At 40.9% G+C, this 24,199-nt stretch overlaps 2 long non-coding RNA genes across 3 annotated transcripts in view; both read right to left on the bottom strand.

Moving 5' to 3' along the window:
* Positions 1–5,735, bottom strand: part of LOC135419197 (uncharacterized) — a 41,473-nt gene extending 35,738 nt beyond the window's left edge. For both annotated transcript variants that reach the window (XR_010432860.1, XR_010432857.1), the window contains exons 1-2: positions 5,690–5,735; positions 3,877–4,046 (exon numbers count right to left, since the gene is read on the bottom strand). This is a non-coding gene — a long non-coding RNA (uncharacterized LOC135419197). The remainder of the gene's footprint in view (positions 1–3,876; positions 4,047–5,689) is intronic.
* LOC135419449 (uncharacterized) overlaps positions 1–24,199 on the bottom strand; it is a 264,674-nt gene that overhangs the window by 100,532 nt on the left and 139,943 nt on the right. The gene's annotated exons all lie outside the window — the stretch shown is intronic.

Raw genomic sequence — 24,199 nt, 5'->3', positions numbered from 1 at the left:
TTATATTTGTCACACCATTTGTGTCAGCTTCAGTAACACACATGGATCATAATTGGAGGTGGTTTCAGAGCAAGACTTTAGACAATGAGGAGGACAATCAGGATGGCCTGATCACACGAAAACATTTTGGTTTTAAACTCTACTATGCATAAGATGTGATGAGGCAAAAATGTTGACAGTGGAGGGAAAGAAATTCTCAGAACAAGCTGTTACATTGCAGAGGTATGAAAGAAGGTAAACAGCAAAACTCAGATACAACAGCAGATGCACCAGCACACAATAAGGATTCACACTGTGCTGCTTTTTGAGAGACCCTCACATTTCAGAGGACATCTTTTCTTCATTAGATATGGAAGAAACATAGGATCAGGAGAGGGTTGAGGTAATTTAATGCCTTCTTTGCCTCAGTCTTTAACAGGGAAAACCAGTTGATCTCAGGGTACTCAACCCCTTGAGCCTGAAGACAGGGACAGGGAGCAGAATGAAGCCCCCATAATCCAAGGGGAAATGGTCAGTGATCTGCTGCATCACTTAGACACACATGAGTTCACAGGGCTGGATGGGATCCACCCAAGGGTACCGGGGTGTCGTGGTTTGGACCTTGTTTTCCCCCAGAGGCTAAGAGAAGTGGTAGACCCCAAGGGGTGGAAACCCTTGGAAGTTTTGAAGTTCTGCCCAATGGGCGCTCCTGCAGAAATGTAAACATATCACAACCAGACCGGAAGAGTTGTAGTTTTTTGGTTGTTGTAGGAGAGGTGGCCATGTTGTGAGCCACGAGGTAGGGGCTCTAAGCCCCTTGGGGCCTCTGGCCCCCTCCCAGCCTCTGGCTGGGGGCTGCAGGGACCTGGAACAGCATAAAGCTGGGCTAGGTGCCTGTAGTTATGCCGGGAGATGTTTTCTCCATGGGCGCAAAGCAGCAGCCGACACTGGCCGGAGAAGGTGGCAGAGAGCCAGGAGATAAGACCTGAACTGAAGGAGCAGCAGAAACAACATGCAGCACCAGAGAAAAGACTCCTGGAAAAGGAGAGAGAGAGAACCAGCAGCTGAGAGACAGAGTTTGGGGTAAGACTGTACCAGACCCCCCAAAACTCCTTTGAGACCTCCTGGAAGGAGGAAGATGATGGACTCTTACTTGGAAGAGCCTTGGAGTGCTACAGCACTTACAGAGAGGAGCTAAGAAGCTCAAAGGCGTCCTGAAGCTGGACCAGGACAGCCAAAGGAATGTGGAGGAGGGCTTCGCCCCCCCCGCTGCCTGGAGACAGAGCACGGAGCTCTGCAAACGGGAATTTGAATCCCCTGAGGAAGGGACTTTCACGAAGATGCCCCTGCATTTCGTGATATGCCTGTGGTGATGCGAGTCTTGTCCCTGCTGGCAGTCCACAGGTGAGGCCTTCACTTGGACCGAAGGAGAGCCGAGGGGCTTGGAGACCCCCTTGTGTATGTTGAACAGAGATCCAGCTACAACAACCCAGTTACTGCTGCATGGAGGACAGAAGAGGAGCTGCTGCTTAAGGACTGGAAGGGATCTGTCCTTCTTTCCCTCCTGGACTTTTATTTGGAGGGGAGAGGAGACCTGATCCACTGTAAATACTATATGTCATGGTAGAGATAGTTATAATCGTGTGTATAATGTGATGTTATATTTATTTGTACAGTCACTGTAATATATTCTCTTTCCCCCACTTGAGTCTGGTGTGTTTTGTCTGGAAAAACCCATCTCACATTAGGTTGAGATGTGGGAGGGGGGATGGAGCCAGGGAATTGGATTTTGGGGCTATCTCAAACCATGACACGGGGGAACTGGCAGGAGCACTCACAAGCCACTTTCCATCATTTACCAGCAATCCTTGCTAACTAGGGAGGTCTCAGGTGACTGGAAGTTGACAAATGTGACACCCATCCACAAGATGGGCCAGAAGGAGTACGCAGGGAACCACAGGCCTGTCAGCCTGACCTTGATGCTGGAGAAGGTCATGAAACAGATAATCTTGAGTGTCATCATGCAACATGTACAGGACACCTGGGAGATCAGGCCAGCATGGGTTTATAAAAGGCAAGTCTTGCTCTGCCAACCTTATCTTTTTCTGTCACAGGGTTACCTGCTTGGTGAATGAGGGACGGGCTGAGGATGTTGTCTACCTGGAAGTTAGTAAAGCCTTTGACTCTGTTTCTCATAGCATTCTCTTGGAGAAACTGGATGCTCATGGATTGGATAAGTGCACTGTTCACCATGTAAAAAACTGGCTGGAGGGTATGGCCCAGAGGGTGAAGGGCCAGTCCTACTTAATATCTTTATTGACGATCTGGACGAGGGGATCAAGTGCACCCTCAGTCAGTTTGCAGACAACACCAAACTGACTGGGTGGGAATCTTGATCTGGGGGAGCATAGGAAGGCTCTACAGAGGGATCTGGACAGGCTGGATTGATAGGCCAAGGCCATCAATGAGGTTCTACAAGGCGAAATGCCAGGTCCTACACTTGGATCATGACAATCCCATGCAGCACTACAGGCTGGAGGAAGAGTGGCTGGAAAGCTACCTGGCAGAAAAGGACCTGGGGATGCTGACTGACAGGTGAACATGAGCCAGCAGTGTGCCCAGGTGGCCAAGAAGGTCCGCATAAGAGATAACATGGCCAGCAGGGCAGTGATCATCCCCCCACTGTACTATGCACTTGTGAGGCCTCATCTTGAATCTTTTGTGTCCAGTTTTGGGCTCCTCACTACAAGAAAGACACTGAGCTACTGGAACATGTCCAAAGAAGGGCAATGAAGCTGGTGAAGGGTCTGGTGCACAGATCTCATGAGAAATCACTGAGAGAGCTGGGTTTGTTTAGCCTGAAGACAAGGAGGCTCAGAGGGACCTTATTGCTCTCTACAGCTGCCTGAATTGACGTTGCAGAGAGGTAGAGTTGGTTCCTTCTCCCAAGAAAGACTTACCACCAAGCCAGGAGCACACCAAGATAGCATGCCATCAGAGATTAAAAAAGGTTTGGAACAACAGGACTCTCTTTAATATTTCCCTGTCAGATGTAATTCACTCAAACACATCTGACCTCGTCAGATAAAATGGAAAACCTCTGTATGCTAGTAGTATGTATTTATACAGTTTCTATTACGACAACTTCTTCAACAGTTTGATCCTTTCCCCAGTGTCTAAACCTGGGGAACAAAATCATACATGCAGACCATCTGCCATCTTACTCAGCCTTCCAATAAATGGCTATCCTTACACAGGGTTTACCTTTTTACGAGTGAAAACAGTTCCAAATGATGTTAAACTTTCCTAAGGGGCAGACATGGAAACAAAGCTGCTGTGGTGGAAAAAATCCTTTCACAATTACTGTACCAAAAAAATTAAAAGGGTTTTCTGCTTCCATTCCAATATCCATGGTATTTCCATGAGAAATAAAGCTGAATATAGCCTTACCATATGCAGGGCAGCACACATGTTGTGTTCGGCAGCTGCAACCCAACAGTCTGCTTATTGTAGTCCAACACTGATTTTTTGGAAGTGACCCAGAATCTGTCCCCAGTTCTGCAAAAGTTCTCTTACAGACTGTGAGCATGCTATTGGAAGATGCCTTCCATTCCATGCCTTCAAAAATCTGATTTAGTTGCTATAATCCAATTATACAGCAAGGACAAGCAGGTTCGTCTGATAGTCTTACTTGCAGTGTTTTTCATTCCTTGATGCCAGGTCTCTTTCCTGGTTTTCCAGGCAGTCTGGGAAAGTCCCTTCTAAATGCAGTAATCCCCATGCATTAGCTGCAAACCCAAATGCTCCTCTAGTCTTTGCAGGAGTCCCCATACTCATCATTTAGGAAAATGGGGTTCAACACTAACAGTAGTGGTGATTCCCAAGGTGCTACCATACCAGAAACAAGCTACTTTGGTTGTAGCTCTCTGAGGAGAAACCACCTGGAGGTTCTGTCGTATAGCTGACAGCATCAGTGTCACGTACCAGACATCAGTACCAGATGTATGTACAATTTAAGCCTGAATCGAGGTCTGGTGGGAGGTTTTTTCTCCTGTGGGAAGGCAGATCTAGAAGAAAAAGTTATAACGAATTCAGTGGGGAGGCACATAAGGCAGTCTCTGGCATTTACGTGTTATCATTTGCTTGACTCCAATGCTTCAATTTCTGTCAGTTGCTGATTTTAAAGAGATTAAAATGATAACTACTGCTAACAAGCCAGCCATCAGACAACACTGACAGCAAACCTGATGGAGAGGAGACCACATGGAAGAAAAACACCCACATGGTCATTTCCGCTTGGGACTTGAGCTAACGTCCAACTCTTACTGTTACCAGTCATAGTAGCTGTGTCTTCATATAAAATGTTCTACCTAGTTTTTTTTCCTCATTTCATACTACACTAAACTAAAAGACACTTTGGTTTAAGTAGATAAAAAAATAAAATCTGCTTGGGGAAATAAACTGCTCTCAAAATTTCAGCTCAGCCCAACTTTAATATAACATACAAGTCTGACTCCTCTATAAACTTTAGGGTTGTTAGGAGACTGTGGCGATATTTCAAACACTATTTGCCTTTTATGTCTGAATGTTTGAGAAATGTTACCAGTGAGCAAGCCCAGGAAAAAAATCAGGTCTGAGCATCTCCCACTCAGAAGAACAATGTGGAAGCTAAAGCAGCAAAAGTAACTTGAGTGTTTTATGAGAAGAATGAGATCCCAAAGACTACACTCCTCCCTAAGTCTGTGCTTAGGCTAGAGAGAGAAGAGAAAGGTGAAGCAGTTCTAGACTCGAGAGTGTAAGCTGGTAACACAAGAGTCACCATTAGGTAGTTTTAATTGGAATGAACAAGAGCATGGACAAAAAGCATGTTAGCAAATATGACTTCCACTGTAGCTGGGTATGAAAGACCAATTAATTTAGCACATTTAGACAAAAAATCTGCAGCACAGGCATTTGATAGCTCTAAGTCATGTAAAAACTGTTTCCATTTGTGCTGAAATCTAAATTTTCTGTTACTTTATGATCACCAAAACACTTGTACACAAAAATTACTTAAAAGAGTTCAAACATCTGCTATGCTGGGATAATTCATAATTGTCCCACTGTTTCAGAATTTAAAAATCATTTTCTAATGTAGTCTTCTATAGTCTGACAATAGCATTCATTCCATTTAAACCTTTTTTATATATATATTTTCCCTTCAACATAAGTTTTATCTATGTTGTTTAGGCTATGGTTTATGTTACATCATCGTATAACACAAATCAGCTTTTGATTATTGGGGTAGGTGGAGGATAGAGGAATAAAAAGGATTATTTTTTTTAATCTACTTAATTTAAAAATCTATATTTGAAAAAATTAACATTATAAGAAGACAATTTATGTATTGGACTATTAATTAAAAATCTTATAGGCAGTTAAAATATTATAAGGAATATCTCATGGTTTTTAATAAACTACTTGGAAATTTCTTACATAATGTTATGTAAATAGATACATCTTAAGTGTTCCTAACTTTGAATACAGCAATTTTGGAACTGTGTTTTAACGTGGAGCACAAGTCCTATGGCTATTGGAGATTGAGTGCTGTGGAAACTTTACTCTTCCCCTTCCCCTCTTCAGCTGCTAAAATATCGCTCTAATGGCTCCCTCAGGCTGGGTTCAAGGAGCAACACCAAAATACTACAGGAATGGTTGCAAAATTTGATACCTTCTTTTGTAGCCTTTTCCCCTCCAGCCAAACTGCAGAGCTTTCCTGTGAAGGGGTGAAGGGAATAAAAATGAGACTTTTGTCTGCCTTATACACAATAACTAAAATGAATCATCGTAGCCCCAGAACAGAGAAAAACACCTCTGTGTCCTGTCACAAGTTGCAAGGCAGTGGCCCTACTGAGTAAGCCCCTGGAGGAAGAAGCTTTTCATTATTGTGAATGTAGTAACACTTGTTAATCCATGAACACTCAAGCCACACCAACAAAACAGGAGTGAGATTAGTTTGAAAATCTCACATTTTTAAAAAATACGTTTATGCATTTTCTCTATCTTCTGCCTCCTGAAGTTTTAAACTAAAATTCAGTCTCATTGTCAACTTTTTTTCCTCCTCTCTCCCTAAAACTGGAATTGCTGAAAAGAAACTTTACTTTTTGTAAGAAGGAGCAACGTGATTTCACAGAATTGTTCTCCTCCAGGAGCAAAGACCACAAATATCACCCAATATCTAGAGGCTACAGTCCTAGACTGAAGCTGCATTAAGTGCTTTGCAAAATACTCACTTCATACTTTAAATTAAATTTTTTAAAGGCCAGCCAGTGACTCATTAGAAAAATGCTGGAAGCATGCCAGGTACTCTATTCAAAACACCTTGAAACAAACTGCACTATTGTCTATATTTGGAAACCATAAAAAAGTTGCAAAACCAAAACCATATACATGCAAAATATACGTTTTCAAAGGAAACAAGTACAGATAAACTACAAGGATAACATATGGTTTGGATATGAATGTGGTTCATAACTGTTACTGGTTAATTAGTTCAAACTTTACCCAGAGTGGAGTTTTGAAGATGCAGGGACATGTGTTAAATAAATGAGACATATTTTGGAATCCTGAAAGACCTAAAAGTCCCAAAATCCAACTGGTAGGTCTTTCAGCCTTGCATAAACACTGTTCTTAGAACATTTCTCTGTGGATTAGGCATGAACAACATTGTTGAGGAAGCGGGGTCCTTACACCCATTCTCATCTGTTTACTCTTGTCTCAAGTCAGTCACCTACACACAGTCTCAGTTCTGTCACCAAAAAAAGATGTCTGATGTCACAGACTTGTTTAAGTAATACATATAACCAAAGCCAAGTGACAAGTCATTGCAGTTACAACTTCCTCGTGAGGGGAAGAGGAGGGGCAGACACCGATGTTTTCTCTGTGATGACCAGTGACAGGACCCGAGGGAACGGTCTGAAGTTGTGTCAGGGGAGGTCTAAGTTGGACATTAGGAAAAGGTTCTTCACCCAGAGGGCGGTTGGGCACTGGAAGAGGCTCCTCAGGGCAGTGGTCACAGCACCAAGCCTGACAGAGTTCAAGAAGCATTTGGATGATACTCTCAGGCACATGGTGTGACTCTTGGGGATGGTCCTGTGCAGGGCTAAGGGTTGGACTTGATGATCCTTGTGTGTCCCTTCCAACTCAGCATATTCCATGATTCTGTGAAGACTAAATCTGTGGTTTTTGACCTAGCTTTTATTTATACCCAGTAGTCACAATGAGCTTCATGTACCTTTCAAAACCAGCAAATAATTTTCCCGAAGTAGTCTTCCCATTTTGCAGTTTAATGTAAAATAGTGTTTTCTTTTTTCAAAAATTTATTCCATCTATTTTACCATCATTATGAAGGAGAAAACACCAGAACTGTGTTAAAGCAAAGTTTTGAAATGGTTGTATCCTAATCTTGGCAGATATTTTTTATCTTAGCTAAGAAGTTAACATTAATGCATATTCAGCAGAGGACATGCTTGCTACCTAGTCATAGTATTACCCTGTGATAAGGACTGTTATAAGGCAATAATTTTCCAGAACTTGATTTTCCATTTCCAACATATGTAAAATAATAGCTATAAAATAGCAGTAAGACAGAAAGAAAATTATGTATCATCAGGATCACCTTGCATCTCCTTAAATTTTATTAATACATGTCTCAAAACCAAAAAGGAAAGATGATTATAAAAGATACTTCATAGTAACAGTCAACATTTTTTGTTTAAATGATCTTAGGATTCTTCAGAGATGTTAATGTTGAAGCATGACCTTTAACTCTAAGAAAATCTTCTATCAGCTATGTCAGCTGCTGTTAGTCATTGCTGATAAAAGAAGTGGGAAAAACAGAAATTCCCAATACTTGAGGCAGCATTCTGGAGAGCTAACTATAGGACACCACATTTTATTGATCTCCTTTTACAACAGAACAATATATACATTTCAGAATTGTATCAGAGAGTAACTGTAGAGGGTTTCAGAAAATTTTTATTTAAAAAAAAAAACAAACTAAAACCTAAGAATAAAAAATGAGTCAATTAAGAATTATTCTATTCCCTGTTTTTTCACAGACTCAATACATGGACTTAGGAAAGGTATTTTAGTTCTGTTTCTTATTTGATTCCCTTTCATTTTCTTTCTTCTTCCCCTCTCTCTCTCTCTCTATTCTTTTCAATATTCACTGTTTTAGAGTAGTGATTCATAAGGACATCAACACTTACCCCTTTTAAAGGAGGAAGCTACTTTCCTCCTACAACTTTCTCTTGTGAAGACCCCCAGTTGATTTATGAAATCCTGTTAAAGTAAGAGGTCATTTAAATAAGACAGAAATCAAGAGAAAAAAAGATCAACTTCTCTCCTGCACAGGTGTCACTTCTATTTATTTTGAGTGCAAACCCCAACGATCACAAGTTCAGAATATTTATACTGCAAGCCAATCCTCATGGCCAGTTGACAACTGATATTTCTTTGTTAAGCAGAGCAAAAACCTTTATGGTCCCATCAGATCTTGAGAGTTTTACAGGACCCCAGCAAGATTTTCCAGTAATAGGACACTACTGGACCTTGTAGTCTTGTGTTCCTCAACCCAAGCTGATGTAAACTCATCTTTGTGCTCTACTTCAGTGATACTCTCTGAACTTCATGAGGTCGGATAATTATGAGCACTCTGGTCCCTAAGAGATCACCATGCATATCTGGATCACCTATAAAAAGGAAAGATTTGAGTGCTGACAAAAACATCCACTTACCTAACTTAGCCATAAGGAACCACGGTACACTTCAACCAAGGAGAAGCATTATCTACCACTACCTTCCAACATAACTCAGTAAGCAAGTGCCCTCCTACCAGACTTTATTTTGCTGCGTTCATTGATTATGAAAGCTCAACAGTGTCTGCAATACGGAGTTACAGGCACAGCAGACAAATTAATTGGAAAAAAAACCCCAAACTTACACGTCTCCCAGGACTGAGCAGGTATGGCGAGGCACCGAGTTGCAGATGTACCTGATGCACTGTAATACACTGATAGATAGGCAGCCTGAGGACCAAGAAGCTGGGGGGGACACAAAGTTCCAAGTCACACCAGTCAGATAGGTGTATCTATAAACCTCTTAATGCTTCTTCTTACAGCTTCAGTCAAAAGCAAGAGAAATATTTTGTCTCACAGCATTCTTTGATCTGAATTCTGATAATCTATCATTTGCACAACTGAGTTATTTCCTCCCCTCCTCCTCCTTGCTCCCTTCCTCATGGCAAATCAATTTGCTTCAACCCTATAACACATACCCTATCTCACTAGAAGGACACATATCTATACAGATGTAATGTTTATTCAAAATCTCAGCAGATTTAAGGTGATGCACTAACAGAATGGTTTCCTTTCTACACAGAAAGTGAAGACACACCAAGTATACAAAAGTTTATCACAAATCTACTAACAATGAAATAAATAAAATAATAATTCTGATTACTAGTACTGGAAATTCTACCCTCATCCCAAAACAATGTATTTCTGCTAAAATCTTTCTGAATCTGAATGCTACTTGCTGAAGTATCATTAATATGCTTCCATCCAGTAGCACAGGAAATGAATCATATCTAGTTTGCAAGAAATTCTTTAAATTATGCACATATTTATCAGTCTCGTCCTACATGCATAAATCTACCTTTACAATTTCTGGAAAACACTGATAAACACTGCTTGGGAGACAAGAAATGTACAAAGAAAGAAAAAGAATGAATTTACATGGGAATTTACTGTGTCTGCTGGTCATACAAATGAACCCAATTCCCACAATTAAATCTACGGTGTTATCAAGAAAATCAGTTTATTTTAAGACTGTCAACCCAATATATAAATTTCCTTTTGTGCTTGAAATGCCTTTATCAGATAAGATAGCTTTTGTTTAAACTGCTATTTTCAGCCTTTGCTTTGAGGGTTTTGAACATACAGAGTGTAGTAACTTGAGATTTCCTACCCTGTTTTAAAATGTGTTTCTTCTGTCTGTTTGTATTTTGTAATTTCCTGTCAAATAACCTCACCATAACTAACTTTCCTTGCTCCAACCTACTACTTTTTTTTTTTTTTAAAGCCATTCCCACTTCCTGAGGATGGTAATAAAACACTGATTACATTCGGCTGTTATCTGCCTTTTCTTCCTCTGCTTCCCCCTCTCTCACTCCTTTTGTCAAAGCCAGCACTCAGGTTTCAGCTCTTCATGGACTGAGAAAGGCACATAGGGGAGAGGAAGCAAATCAGACTGCAGGAATCCAGATTCATTAGAGTTTATTGGGTCAATCACCAGCTGGATCAGAGCCAGACAATTAGGTTGTGCAGCCCCTGAAGTCTGGATGCACTGCTCTCCTTCCAGAGCCAAGCAAACTCCATAGCAGGGCACACGTCGGCACCATGCCCTGCTGTCTGCTGTGGCCGTGTGGTTGGAAAGAGGAAAGGGAAGACAGCAGCACACTGCTGCTTCAAATCAGTTACTGGAAAAAAAGTTCATTTAGCCAATTTCTTCTTCATTAAGCATGAAGCTGCTCATATTTCCAACTGAATTCTCTCACTGTTTTTTGACAATTCCTACCAAAAATACAGTTTACTAAAACATCACTATACAGAGCCTATAGACTATTTACCTTCCTCTGAAATTCTTTAACTACTTCTACTTGTATTCAACTGCACATTTCCATTTCAGCCAAGCTTAGCTCCCACTTACTGCTCTCTCACTCTGTCTCCCCTTTTCGCTATCCACAAGACATCATCCCTACCTATTTCAGCAATTGCTCCTTTCCTCCTTTTCCTTTTCTATAAACTTGTTGCAAGTACAGGCTAAAGTCAGTGCACTTGCTTCATCTCTTCCAGCTCTGTACTGAATCATGTCCAGCCCAGTTTTCCCTGTTTCGCTTTGAATGAAAGTGTTTTCACCACAGTAATTCAAGATCTCTTCCTGGGCAAGTCTCAAGAATCTCCCTTCTATTTAGCCCTTCTGGTTCTTTTGATATTGCTGAACATCATCCTTGCTCTGACATCTCATCCTCATTGAGGCGTCAAATCAGTTGCTATCTTCCCTGTCAATGATACTTTGCTGTTCTGGGCAGCCCATCACATTGATGGGCACTTCTGAAAACTCTGCCGCTGGCACAGTTTTCTTCCCAGTTTAACAAAATTAGGTGATCTCTTTAGCTGTCACCTCTGCACTGATGGTTCAGGTTCCATTCCAAGAGTGCCAAAGCAGTCTAAGGTGACCTGGAAGGAATGTGTGGTAAAAGACAGGAGAGAGGCATAGGCCAGGAACCTTAGATCAGATCAAGCAGCTTATGAAAACATGTTGCCAGACACATCTTTTCCCCTTCTAAGTCATCTCCTTTGCACTTAAACATGAGTCATTTTACCTCCCAAATTTTAAAACTTCACATTTTGTCACAAACATAAATTAACTGGCCCTAACACAAAATGCCTTCCCTACAATACTTCCTTCTCTCCCTACAACTGATGCCAACTTTGGGATTTCAATGCTTACAACAGCAAATTTAAAATCACTTCTAATATTTCCTTCTCTCCTTCTGAGTATCAAGTTCAGCCCTACCCTTTCAGTCACTTTCTTACGGTCTCAGCAGCTTAAAGTTCTCCTTCTGTATTTTATTATAACCAGTCTGACAACATTCTCCCCTTGAGTATCCCAAAAATGCCACTGCCTTCTGCCAGGGCAGAAAAAGTACAACTGCTGAACTCATGTTCCCATCTCTGTTCAGTCAGAAAACCTCCAAGCATACCCTTCAAGCAGTTTCCTAAGATGTCGTCATATTTAAAGTTCTTTTCACACCCTCTTCTTCAACCTTTTCCTAAAGTTTACATACTTCACGCCTTCCTGAATTGACTTAATGATACTCAAGAACCACAATGCCAAGAAGTATGACACCACAAAACTACTCCTGTTCCAGACAGTTGACACAATTAAGCACAAAGCATAGAGCCCAGTGGTCAACAGTGGATGTTGAAGGATCTGTTAAAAATATTTGCAGTCATCCCTTCAATGTCTGAATTTAAAGTTTACCTATTTCTATGCAATTCGAGAGCACTGCCATGTTCAAGCTTTGCTTCCTCACATTCAGATTTTTTTCTCCTGATGGTCACCACCCAGGTTTTTTCAGGGGGATATGTGGTGGGGTATTTTTCACACAGAGACCACATCTAAATTCTGCTTAATCCCTGCACAAGCAGCAGCATTACATAGTAGACCTCTTGCTGTTTGAAAGTTGAATAGTTGAATGTTCTTTTTCTACATGTCTAAACATTACTTGTTAGCTTCCACTGAGCCTGAAATCTGGCAACTCTAACTTTACCCTTTTCTGACCACTTTCTCTCCTTCCTTGGGACACAAAATCCAGACAGCTGGAGTACTTACAAAAACTCCTAATGGCTGCATTATCCGGGTCCCCGAGCTCTCGGTACAGCCAACTTGCATTGCTAGCAGGTTGGCAAACTCACATTTGCTATCTTTCAAAGACAAATTTTAATTAAGGACATATTTTAATCCTCCCTTCATTTTAATTAAATGGATTTCTGATCACTTGATCTGAAGTTACTCCCCAAGTAACTTCAACTCTTCTATGATCTCATTATTAGCTGTTTAAACCACAACACATACTCTTTTATTCAGTATGTCCTTTCTTCCGGTGTTTTGGTGGGGGAGGGTAGGTTCCATTTGGGGTTTTTTTAATGATCTTTTGCACTGTTACACTCATGGACAGTCTATACCTTCCCTTTCTGTTCTTTCTGAACACAGCAAGTAAGTGCCACATTTCCAGTAAGACTATTATTCTGCTACTCATCTATTGTTCTCTACACCATTTGCCTTCTTGGGTAGTTTAGATTCCCTTTCCCTAATGACCTGGTACTGAAGTACAAGCCTGCTATAATATTTAAGTACAAACCTTTTCCTTGTTTCTAACTGACCACAACCAATTGCCTTGTCAGGTTAGCCACAAACCTTTCATTAAATGTCCTCATGATCCAATTAAGATCACTATAATTTCCGTCACTTTCTTTTTTCTTGCTCTACTTCCATTATCCATTAATGTATCTTCCCCCTTTTTGACTTCTGCACACTAAAGCCAATCATGGATATCATATGACCATCTTCAGACCTTTTCCCAGCATTTCTTGGCATATTCAACTGTTGTAACAGACTCAGCATCAAAGACCAGTACCCCACACAGTGATATAGATCACCTCTTAAGAAATATTCTAATTTCTTGAATGTTACCCAATGGAAACACAGGCCAAGCTTTCTTCCCATCTGTCCATCTCACTTACGAGCCTCCTCTAGGAATTGGGTAATTCTGATCACCAGAATCCAAATTTTCCGCAGAAATCACAGCAAAAGTGCAACTTAGAAGGGATCTGCATGTCCTGATATATTTTTCCTAAAAAAGAGTAAAAGCACTGAAGTTCCACTTTAAACTGTAGCAAATAAGTGAGGGAGTAAGGCACCATGGACTGATGGAGAGTAAGAGTCAGTCTACAAAAACTGTAAAAATTACAGATAGAATAGAGGTAGACTGTTAGGTACTTCTAAAATAGAGTTGATTTTTGTTTAAGGCAGTACAAAGTGTAGGGAAATCTAGAAAGAAAATAATAAAGGTGATATATCTGGAAGACTTTTTGCAGAAGCAGTCTAAAGGGACAGTAACAGGATGAAAGAACACATGCTAAAACCAGAAAAACTAACAAGGCAGAGAGAGAGAATCATAAGGTGATGAGAGATGGGGCAAGAGCTTTAGCAGTACACAGAGATATGTCTTTTCTTCATAAGTCCACAAATAACCAAAAACACCAGACAGCTTCTTGTGAGAGAAGCTAAAAGAAAAGTCAGACTGAAGTTGATATTGGTCAGAACTCTGATCTGTAACGTAAGTGTAGAAAAAATGGTGAGATTACCACAAAGAAATATAACATATTTTCCTCAGACAGGACTCAAGTACAAACACATTCTGAGTCATCAGAATAGAAGATACACAGAGTAAAGGGAAACCTGCAGAATTACTCCTACACTAAAAGCCATGCGTAGAATATCCTCCCAGACATAGTGATAGAAAGAAACAACAAGTCATAAAAGTGTAGGGAAATTAAGCCTGATTTAAAACTAAAAATCATGGTCACCACTGAAGGTGACTTAACAGATTCTCAGTAGTCCTTAAATATTGAATGAAATATTCCTGTATCCACTTATATGATTTTTTTTCCCAAATCAGCAGCATGCCACAACTTTTGCTGGCATCCTGCATAACAGATCTGACAGTTCAAAACCTTTGAGCCTCATTTCTGTCATGCTACAATTCAACAGAGTTACATTGGCTTGTCAATATAAAGTGCACAGACTTTGCATACACTGCATCCCCAATACCTGTGGACTCTGTCCAACTGAGTTCCCTATCAGGACACAGCTGCTAAATATTTCTTGTATTTACCATTGGAAACAGTTTGTGTAATGCTAGATAGAAAGATATTTACCAGCAGAATAACCACAGAGAAGGATTCAGCACTTGTAGTCTATAATGAAGCATGATGTAGCACAGTAGAGACATCAGCTCAGTGCCTAACTCCACTTGAAGAAAGACTGGATAATTTAACTTAATTCTAAAGAGGAAACCTCTGTAATTCCCAGTAGAACAAGTCTATGAGGTTTTTAAAAGTTCTCAAAAAAAAAGCTGTAGATTATTTCACATCACCAGCTGTCAGCCAATAGCCTGGATAATGAAAATCCACAGTTTTATGGCTTCCTGCACAGTTCCTTGCAGGCTTCAGAGTAGCTGTTTCTCTCTTATTTGCCTACACTCACTATGATTTCCTTTCTCTTTACTTCAAGAAAAATGTACTTTTATTATTCCATCTGTAGGAGATGACAAGAGGGATTAACACTATCAAAAATGTTGCATATGACCTCTTCTTTTATGGGCACTATTTGTCACAGAGGTTCATTAGACTTGTGTTTCCTGAACTTACTTCAGTCAAGAAATGAACTTTTAAGATGGATGAACACTCACAGCATAGCTGCTTTAAACAAAACTGCCCCAGTTTGTAAATAAGAAGTGATTAGAGAAATTCACTGTAGAAATCAGTCACATTAATCAGCTGGTTGTAAAGTATATTGATGCGCACCAACTAGAGCTGTCTAAACAATTTTGTTAACCTTTAGCAAAAATGTGAAGGAATATGCTGCAAAATGGTTTGGTTTAAAATAGATAGGACATGCTCCTTTTAGGAGAACAGTTAAGTTTCAAGATTATTATTTTATTCAGATTTTCCCAGGACAATTGGACCAAAAAGAGTAATTTATAGTTACAGCACTCTTTTCTACAAGTTCATTCCAGGTTGTGAACAGCAACAGCCCATGGCAGGACAGGGAGCATTTATTCAAAGGCAGATGGTAGCTGGGGACTTGTGGTGGAAGACTGATGCTAAATCAACATACAAAGAAAAATGAATTACTAGCAAAACTCTAAGGATTTCCTCCAGCATTGCCACTAATATGTTGGGGTGAGGTTTTTTCCAGCCCAAATCAGCGGAATTGCAGAATAATCTGTGAAACATGGAGCATGCCAGCAGGATCACAAGAGTGAGGGTCCCAGCAGAGGGCTGCCAGCAGGCCTCTCCCACCCCAGCACTCTTGGGCTGCAAGTCCACCCAGCACACACTGGCCTGCAATCCACAGCTCCACCTCCACAAGGTGCAGCTCGTGCAGAACTGGATGGCTTGACAACACCTCAAGAACCTCAAGGAGCACAGCCAAAGGAATCCAGCTGAAAAGCAGACAGTCTGGGTGCACTGCCAAATGGCTAAGTTTGGTATGGAGCTCACAGTGACCAGCACCATCATCCTTAGGGCAGCAAGTGCATGAAATCAGGGCTGTGTGTCAGGCATGAAATCAGGGCTGATAATAGTCCAGGGAGGGAAGGGATGGTTCAATGCCTGCAGCAGTGGCCATACACACTTAAGAATAATGAATCTGAACATAAAACACCCTCCATCTCCCCAAGACTACACTAAAAATAACACTTAAATATATTTTTCCATTTTTTTGAAGAAGCATTTGATTCATATTTTCATGTTTTCTTCCACAACCACCAGAAATAGAAAACTGATTTAAAAGGTGAGGAGCAAGAGAACAGAAACACAACAAACAGTCTTTATCTGTTGTTTTCTTCCAAGAGCTGCAGTTTTCAGAAGAACACCAAAGTCATGGCTGGGCTTCGCGAACGAAGATTTGGGAAGGACTCTATCCACGTTTGTTACAGGCGTGCTGGTGGCTAAAAAGGCCAATATGAGACAGGCATGTCTGGTTGCAAAAGGCACAGCAGAAAGACTCCTTAGGTGGAATATTCTGCAGGGCACGATTCTTTCTGCATTGTCTTTTCTCCTCAAGAGTGATCCTGTGTGCTTTCGCAAAAGCATCAGCAGCATTATAGATGGTGTGTCTCCAGGCCTCCCGATTGGAGGCCAGAGTAGACCAGTTATGTTGATCAATATGGTCAAGGCTGAGATGTTGTTTCAGGGAGTCCTTGTATCTTCTCTTCGGGGCTCCTCTCTTGTGGCAGCCAGTGGCAAGTTCACCATAGAGCAAGACCTTAGGGAGGCGGTGGTCCTTCATCCTGGAGACGTGCCCTGCCCATCACAGCTGTGTTCTCAGCAACATGGCCTCAATACTTGTGACTGCTGCTTGCTCTAGAACAGATGTATTGGTCACATAATCTGACCAGTGGATGTTTAGGATTCTACGGAGACAGCGTTGATGGAAGCGTTCACTCTCACATCTATCATAATACGTCTCACAATACCTGGAGATCTGAAGTCAACATTTTCAGAAGAAAACCTCACAATAATGATCTTGGCCTATCCTTAACTTAATTTTGTCCACATTAAACACAGTAGCCAATAAAAGCCTATTCTTTTGGGTGCAGGATGCAAGATGCAAGCATGAGAGGTTCTAAAACAGCATCTGCATGATACATGATGTGGGAAATTTAGACAAATTCAAGAAATTTACTTTTATTTCTCTTTATATACATCTACTTCTGATAGTTATGAACCCTAGTTTGCGCAGGTAGGCCAAAATTAAGTTTAGAGTCAAAGTCTTGGTAAATTTGATTCAGATTTTAGCGAGTTACAAGCTAGAAGGTGTGTGATAAACACCACTCTGTTATAATAGCATCTCTCACTTATACTCAGCAGGGATATTTGTTTAAGTGACAAAAGAATTTGGTATCAATCCCTCTCGCTGAGTAAGCTGCACTTGATCTGTACAGCCAATGAATAATAAATCAATGCAAATTACACCACTTTATCACTAACAACCATTTTCTGGTCAGCTACACCACAGAATACAGTCTCTCCCACAGGAGACAAATAACCCCCACTGTCTTAAAATAGGAGTTATTTATAGCCCACAGGGAAACAATTGGGCTCTAACATATAATTTGCACCACTGTTTATATTTGCAGTGAATTTGGCCCTTGAAATCTTTGGCTACAATGAATGCACAAGCTGCTTTCATCATTAGTGCATGACTCTGCAAATTATTTTTAATTGATATTTGAACATTTAGATGTTAGGCAGTTCCCCATGCCCCACAAGTACCACCTTACACTTGACAACCAGGTCACCCATACACTGCTCCTTAACCATCTGCAACTTTTCTGGGTAACAATTTTTAATAGAGGTTGGAACTCATTTAAGGTATGAACTATCAAAGAAAAAGCTCTACATCAGGAATGCAGACAACTTGAGAGGGGAAGGTTTATTACTCACTCTCTATGGAAGGTTTATTACTCACTCTCTATTAGCATAGTATAAAGCCATTCTTCTTTTGAAAGATTGACGGCTTTAGACCCTCAGAGGTGCCAAGAAGCTGCACGGATCTGGAGAAAGAGGCCTTAAGGGCACACTGAGGCCAGTTAGGGCCTCACTTTTTACCATGAAAATTATGCTTTGCATAGCATAATTTTCAAGAGCTTCTATCTAGAGCTCATCATTGAGCACTAGAGGAAAATATCACATCGATGTAAGCCAAAGCTAACTTCACCTATTCATCAAAACACTTATAAGAGCATGGAATAATAAAACCCACTACCATAACATCATGCAAATCATCCACTGCCCGCTTACCCACAATGGCTTAGTCCTGATGTACAAAATTCAATCTGAAGTAAAATTCTCTCCTCATACTTACATTAACATGCTCATATTAACAGTTTTGATGGCATGACCAACAGCAGTTCCCTACTGAATTCAGGGACCAGCTGTCTGGACACAAACTCCCAACATGTAATTCTTTGGAAACTGTTCAGCAAACAAGCCTCTCATGGGTAATGGCACGTGAAACCTTGAGAACAGTTGAGCCAAGCTAAGGGAAACAAACGCATGGGGAGAGCATGCGCAGTAAACATGTGGGATGGAGGGAGGAGAAGGGAGAAAGATGCCTGTGAGCTGCCTCTGAGCCTGGTAGTGCCCATCTAGCTCTCCCACTGCAGGAAAATCCCAGCTTTCCCCAGGATGGGCAGCAAGCTCAGCTTCCCAAAGGTTCAGCATCGGTGGCACCCCCAGGTCCATACTGGCTGCCGTTCAAGGGCAGAAATAGCAGCCACTGGGAGACCTGCCTGCCATGCCACTTGCACCACTCCAAATTAAGTCAACTTCAACTGCTGTGGGGTCTGAGGTTATCAGGGCAGAGATCTCTGCAAATAAAGAAATATAAAATGTGGGAGTCTGTTCGGACTCTTCCCTCTTTGTGACCAAGAAGCTTCTTTTAAGGTTGGCTTGACTTGCCTCGGAGGCTTCCCAGAGAGCTGTATAATACAGATGATTGAAATGCAGACTATGTCAACAGACACTTCCTTTGAGAGAGGTAAACAGGACAGCACCTTGTTCATCAAAAACAACCAGACATACCTATAGGGCACGCAGAGCCTGCCAAGATCCTTTGGGGTTTTCTCTTTCCTTTTAAAATGAAAACAGTTATAACTTTTTTTTCCCCAAATTTAATATTAAAAGAAGAAAATGCTGGCAACTCCCATGATGGTGTTATGTCAGCTGCTTATGTCAGGTCAAATACAGTGCAACAGGAAGCAGGGGCTCCACATGAATACTACCACATTAACTTGGTGCCATTCTGCTCCTCTGTCCCAAACACGTACTGCTAAACAATGCTCGATGTCCAGAGAGAACATGTCCAAACCCACAGCTTTCTGCTCAGCCTGCCCAAGCAAAGAGCACCCTTGTAGACAGGAAAAGGTAATTACATGCCAGACTGCACTTCGTCTCAGAGTTCCCGTACAATCAAGTCCACCCGTCCCAGAAAGAAAAGTAACTGGACATTCTTCCTTGGTCTAGATGTGGTGGTAGAAATAGCACAGTGTAGGACAGCAAATAAATATTTTCAGCCATCCAGCTCACAAAAGCAAGCAGAAGACAAGACAGCAACCCGGCACAGCACTTCAGCAGCCATCACAATAGCCAAAGTAAATGAACATAGTGACTGAGAAGGTAAAAACTGGAATCTCTTCAGAAAACTATTCACTTTCCAAGTTTCTATTTCTCTGGTTTTAAGGTATGCAAAACTATTCTCTAATGCCTTTATTAAAATGCATATTTCTTAATCTTACCATCCTTGTTATCCAAGTTCCTAGTTTTTCCCTACTGTGTCAGATGAATGGAAGCAATACACCAGGGCAAAGCAGCAAGGCTGTTTTGAGCCTTTTAAGCACCTTTCCCCATGCAAGACTAGCGGAAAGCAGGATATGACTAGACCCTCTTTCACTACAAGGCAGATCTTAGTTCCTTCACTATACAGGGTTAGTGACATTTCCTCTTCAGCTATTCAGTCATTTCCCTGGTACAAAGTGCCATAGGTGATGCCTTAATGAGATGTATGAGACACAAGGGCCAGGCTGCTGAAGCCAACTACATGAGTTTGCACTCACCAGCTTCTCTGTGCTTCTCCTCTCACTGCCAGGAAGTCTTGACATGACCAAAATTTACAGCAGTTATAACACACCACTGCTAAATGCAAATTTTAATTAGAGCATTTGCCTCTGATGTAATGCAGTAATAAGGAGAAAATGGGTGTCTCTGCTTTTTACTAAGGATCTCTGCATGCAGGCAGGTATAGACAGACCCAAGCTTGCTCTGCTTGTGCTCCAAGCTGGCTCCCAGTTGAAAGCTGTATGCAGTATGCAGTGCACAAGCAAACAGGCCCTGTGCTCAACACACCTAAGCTTGCCTAGACGACTGCGAGCAGAAAGGAGAATTGTGCCCCTGTATCAAAGGAATGAAAAAAAAACCACCACCACTTTTTCTTTACATCCAACACTTGTTCACGCTTGCCCTAACAAGCTCTCCAGTATTGTCCTTGTCTTCTCATAGGTGTATGTTTTCAGAGGTTTTTTGACTTGCTGTTCATTATATTTAGGTCGTTTTCAACTATTAAGCTATCATCTGCACAGAGATGATAGCAACTATAACAGAAGTAATATTCAGAGAGGATAAACCACAGTGGGTAGTGGATTATAATAAGGAACCAGTGAAGCCTGGATGACCCTTATCAGAGCAAGCCAGCTCTTGCTAACACCTCTAAATTAGGGCTTACCAATTCTGTTTTAGTCTAGCTATTTTAAAAAAGAATCACAGCAAAATAACAAAACATGAACAGAGACATAAAAAACAGTGCAAAACCAACGTGTCCATTCTTTTTGTTAAGAGGTTTATCAAGTGCCTAACCAGTCAACAATCAAGCCACTAAGACAGCATAATAAAATTGAAGTAATTTTTTGAACACACTAAATTTTAAGTATTGAGCAGCCTGTCGTCTGACACTGATCTTCTTTTAACCTCTGCTCAGATACTGTTATTGAAGAGGAAAACAAGAAAAGGTCAGGAACAGCAGGGTTTTCAAGAGCAGACTAAGCACGGGAGAACTGACTACTCTACAGCACCCCAGAACCACATGAAGGCACCTCTTCAGGCAGGATGACAGACTTTTCTCCTTGCTGTTATTTCACTAGCTGAGTAGGAGCCAGGTGATTTCCAGCTCTAGCCTGGGGGTAAGTAGCCTTCCCTGCCCCTCCCACAGCTTTCCTACCCCGCCAGGCTACTCTTCCCAGCAGGGGAGCTACCTAGCGGGAATTACTGGCTTGAACCTCCAGCAGGATCCAGCAAGTCCCTCCTCATTGTCATCCCCCATCTCCCATCTTTACAGCAGGAGGTTTGTGGAAATGCTTTGGAGAGCAAACTAGTCCCAGAGACAGCCTAGCTGACAGATGCTCTCCACTCTCTAAGAGGGTGTTTGGTTGAGCAGCCCAACTTCGCTTGTGTACTTGATTTCTGGAGCCCGCCTGTACTGCAGAACACTAAAGAGCTGCCTTTGATCTCTCTTCACTTTTCTGCTTTTGGGCTCAAATTTAGCAATGGTATCGACTCATAGTTCTGAGCTGTCATTACTGGTAGAGAGGAAAAGCACTAGAGACAAATAGATAAGCATTAGGGAAGAAGAACATGTATTACTTCAGTAAATTCATCAAATAATTAGTTCAGGAAACCCCCAGATGAAAACAAAAACAAACAAACAAAAATCCCTCCTTCATTTATGGCAAAGCCAAGAAAATATAAATCCGGAATACCTTTTCCTCTTTTTCCCTTGGCAGCAAGACTGGCATAGAGCAGGTCAAGAAACAATTTCATGACTTTGCATGCTGACAGGCTACTATACAAAAAGTAAGACAAAATACAAATGTAACCTGATTTCTAGTAGATCTGAGAGAGCCTTAATGCTGAAGTTTGTATGCCAGGTTTGTAATTACTAAGATCTCAGACCAGCCCTTGTTTCTGAGTACTGGCCTAGATTAGCAAGTCACCTGAAAGTTTACAGTAGGAAAACCATATGGATATATTCCTGTAGCTACATGTGTACAGTAATTATGGCATAGGTAAGCAATAACATATGCCCAAGGCATCATACTTGGTGAAGCACGAGGCTTACGTGCATATCTATTACGAATTTAGGCTTCGAAGTACCTTACTGCTCAGACAAAACAGGTAGCCTACTTCCTTGTAAAATACACATAAGGGTCTATTGCTACAACACAAGATTTAAACCGTGGGTACTAGAACTGTGAAAGGGAGAAGGAGCACCTTAAAATATTTTCCTATATTGCTTACAGTGAATGCACTTTAAAATAGCAGGCAAAACTAAACATCACTTAACTTTAAAAAATGCCAGTTTCATGCCAATGCCCAAAGTCTGGTTGCTTTGCAGGCACTTCAACCTTATGCTCCCCTCTGAGAAACTGAGTCCTTTCTAATACATTATCTATTTGATTGCTTTCAGACCTCTTATCAATCAGGAAATCACAGTCATGTGACCAGCAGCTGTGGGCTGACATTTGTGCATGATAATTTATGACAAAAATCAATAAGTGTTTCCCTTTTACATAACTTTTTAAAAATAAGACCACATTTTAAACAAAAGTATGTTTTTCTGAAGATTAGTTTCAAAATTAATAGCACCAACTTCAAAGCAAATGTTTCTGTGAGGGCTGTTATAACATTCGAGTTCTTACATGATCTTCAAGGCTGCAGAGTGACCTAGGAGGCAGCCATAATGAGAGACAGACAGTGAATAAAGCACTGATTTAATTATGCTATTTGATATATGATGACCTCATCCAATGCTGTTTATACTACTATAGGGCTTGAAATACTCTATCAACATATGGGAAGGCACAGTCTCCAGCCTGAAGAGCTTACAATCTCCCAAGACAGAAACCAGATGAAGGTGTTTTCTTCCTGTAGCTTACAGTAGGTTTTGAAGTTTTGCTCATTTCCATCAGTTCTTAAATATGCACTGAATGCTGGAGAGCACGATGCTGAGCAAGTACTCTAAACTTGCTGGACAGAATATCCATTCCTTTGATTACAGAAGAGGATTACCAATATGTGAAAGTCTCTGTTCTATTATAAAACAAACAACTGCAATAAGAAAATACTGATGGGGTGGAGGGAATCTATAGCTATTTACACCATCCTCACCAAATTCCTTGAGTTATGGAGATACCTTGTGCCCCAGTGTGAGCTTTGCCTTTTGCTATAAAAAGAAGAGTGGGGGTTGGAAGCAGTACAACATCCTAGATTGTCCACCAAGACAACTGTGCTGTAACTATCTCCTGCCAGAAAATTAACTGTCAAGGCTCAGAGTTTGTTTAAACATACATATATGTCTTATTTTGCACTCCTGATTAAGATTCTCTGAAAAATATGCAGTAAAGTAACTCTTTATGGTGTTAATGCCATGAAAATCTCCACGAGGAAATAAGTAGTTCTTTATTCAGTGCACCATCTGCCAACCATCCAGTAAATAAAGCCATACAAGAAATGGTGAGAAACAAAACAATCAACAACCTACCCACTCATTAAGCATTAGCCATGCTGTGTGCTGAACAATATGCGGGCCTTGGGGGGTGGGGGGAGGAGGGGGAAGCACACAGTCCTCTAATTAAAGGCAATCAAAATGAATATTTACCAAGAGGATGAATGAGTAACTTTTCTAGCCTCCGATTGCTTGGTTTTGTAACCTTGAAGTTCAGCCCTGTTCAGTAATCTAAGCACCTAACTTAAGGCATTATTTATCTTATTTTATTTCTATACAGAAGGAAGCCCACAAATTACACGAAGCTGGCACACATTTACCCTTATTAGGTACACACACATGTATAAGGACCATTGCTTTCACTGTCACCTATCACAGCAACCAGACAAAAAGACAGATTACAGATAGACCAGCTGTATGTGGTTTTAAGGTCATTCTGGAATAACAACAGGTAAACTTAGTACACCCTCTCTCTTATAGTGAGCTTTCTCAGCAACACTAGATTTTAAAACCTCTATTTAAAATAAAATCCAAGGAATCCTTCTTGCAAGGATAAAAGATCAAAAGAGTGTAAATTAAATACAATACTAGCAAAGAAAAATGTGTATATATACAACACATGTGTGTATTTGCAAACCTTTAAAATGGTACAGAGAACTTAACCAAGGAGAAAACATTTGTCCAGCAGAACTGAAAAATAGCTGTGAGAGACTAATAGTAACATGTTTTCATTTTCTTTTCAAACTCTGATACAAATTCAGCTAATATC

This window comes from Pseudopipra pipra, chromosome 1 (genome assembly GCF_036250125.1).
Source record: "Pseudopipra pipra isolate bDixPip1 chromosome 1, bDixPip1.hap1, whole genome shotgun sequence".
Taxonomy (NCBI): domain Eukaryota; kingdom Metazoa; phylum Chordata; class Aves; order Passeriformes; family Pipridae; genus Pseudopipra; species Pseudopipra pipra.
Note: the sequence above shows the minus strand (reverse complement) of the source record. Positions and strands in the feature narration are given on the sequence as shown.